At 42.6% G+C, this 2,392-nt stretch overlaps 1 pseudogene; it reads right to left on the bottom strand.

Moving 5' to 3' along the window:
• Nucleotides 1–458: 458 nt before the first annotated feature.
• Nucleotides 459–1,703, bottom strand: LOC149205541 (F-box/kelch-repeat protein At1g80440-like; annotated as a pseudogene).
• Nucleotides 1,704–2,392: the final 689 nt, after the last annotated feature.

Raw genomic sequence — 2,392 nt, forward strand, 5'->3', positions numbered from 1 at the left:
CGCGTATATATGTTGGGAAGTTAACAACTGGTTCTTAGGTTATTCTGGCCATTGACTTCAGAGGAGGCTATGGTTTACCTAAAAACCTAGAGTTCCATCAGTTTGGTCCATCTTTTGTATATTACATTGTACATTGACACAGAATCTCTCGAGCTGTCCGAAAGAATTCAAATAATTAATCTTCAAAATTTTATTTCATGGAGCGTAGTTATATGATCAACCAATGTTTTGTATTTTGATATGGTTGGATATTCTGAGTGAATTTAAAGTTGTGGTTTCATTAATGGATTGTAAAAGCTTGTTTAGTTTCTACTAACTTTGGGACTAATTTAGAGAGATTTGAGTTTCATGTTTATCCCCAGTTATGTGCTTGACTTGTGAAATGTGCAGTTTGCACAATGTTGTTAGCACATCGTTTTTAACGGCCTAACAGGTTATTATTCTCTTTTCTTGGCATAATTGGATTCTTCATCCGTAAATAAGAGTATTTATTTATGGCAACTGATGTTTTGGCCGAAATAATCTAAGAACATTTGGACTTGTATTGAGACGTAGCCTTTTGATATTAAAAAACAAGAGGTGGTCAAAGCCCTTGCTCAGAGTTAGTTACCTGATCGCCATCACTGCAAGCAGAACCGCTTACAAATATCTGGTCAGACCACACTGTTGCGCAATTAACAATATTCATATCTCCAGGAAGAGATGCCACCACTTCCCAAACATTCTCTTTACTATTATAAGACATCACTTGTTGCCTATGGAAGAAATACAAATTCCCAAACGCAACAACACACGACCTGGGGCATCCCCCAATACTCCACATGTTCTCCACTCTGCTCCAAACGCCTGTACTGGGATTGTATACTTCCGCACTCCTCTCGAATCGACCCTGCGACTCTGTGGCATATCCACTTATCACAGTGAAATTCCCATCCATAAAGACTCCCCGGCATTTGTCTCGCTCTCGGCTCATGGGAGGCAGAATTTCCCACTTGTCTTCTTCCACATCGTAAGCCTCTGCAGCCAACAGAGCGTTTTTATTCTCATCATGTCCTCCGGCAACATAGATAAGCCGATAAGGGGAACAGAGCAAGCGAAGAAGGATCGAACCCTGGGCATATCGGCTCCCCTGCGCCATGTACTGGACTTGAAATCATAGATTAAAACAGAATTCGTTGCCTCCCAGTGAGAGGGATGCCATCCTCCAATTACAACATGTTTCTGATCCACCCAAACGCAGTGACAAAACAGGGGAATCCCATCGGAAAATTGGGGAATTAGAGGCAGCCTGTCCCAGACGCCCTGCAGAGGGTCAAATAGAGTTAGCCCATTAGCAGGTGCTCCCAGCCGTTTACCCTCTGCCGACTTCCCCTGAGAATTAGCCTGAACAAGGCATATCAACTGCTCGCTCGTCGCAGTAATCTTCCTTTCCGCATAGAACCGGGGGCTAGTCAGCATAGCCTCCCAGCTTCTACACACAGATTTGAGATTTGAGCTTCCCGTGCGCTTTGTAAGACACTCTGAGCAAGCACTCTCGACCGATTTCCTCCTTTTTAATGGTTACTTGATCTTAAGGGACTGATGTTCACCGTGCCGAAATTGTGTATATCTAAGTCATCATTTTTTGATATTTCATGGCTCACATAATGCAGATTCTGGCAAGCTACTTGCATTTTATGCTTGCACTTATCGTAGGCAGGCATTCATACTCTCGTGGGTGTTTGTTTTAATGGTAAAGAACATTCCTTAAAGTGCAAAACAAGATGGCTGTGCCCATTGATGATAATTGTGGAACAAGTTTTACGAAATAAGTGACCTGCAATTACAAGTCGTGCAATAAAAGTTTAGTATTGGCGTAATTTTCTAGGTTTTTTTTATGGTTAATACTGAAGGATCGTCTCATTCGAAACAGTGATAGACAGTCACACTGAATGCCGATTATTTTTGTGTCAGGTCACTGCGACTGCTGTGGGTGAAGTCATAAGCAGATAAACCAGGATGACTGAACTCAGTGTCAAATCGAGAATGTGGGACACTATTAAACATAGAGTTATTTTTAATAATATTAAACCTAGTACAGTGATGTGTGGTTTAACGGTAAGTCAATAATATTAAACCTAGTACAGTGATGTGTGGTTTAACGGTAAGTCAAACGGGCGAAGCCCAGGAGACCAAAGTTCAAATCTCATTGAGTACAGTGACCTGCTGTGGTGGCGGCTAGAGGGGCGGACCCCCCTGACCGTGGGTCCGCTCTTGCTAAAATCATAGGATCTTAGCATACCCGACTTGCAGGTGGTTGGTTATGCTCTTGGTGCAGGTGGTTGGTTATGCTCTTGGTGTTATAGTGGCAGCTATGAGGTTTGATCCTGGGTCTCCCGTGGATTAAACTTTA

This window comes from Pinus tabuliformis, chromosome 1_2, assembly GCF_031772625.1.
Source record: "Pinus tabuliformis cultivar Carrire ecotype Pingquan chromosome 1_2, CPIR1, whole genome shotgun sequence".
NCBI lineage: Eukaryota > Viridiplantae > Streptophyta > Pinopsida > Pinales > Pinaceae > Pinus > Pinus tabuliformis.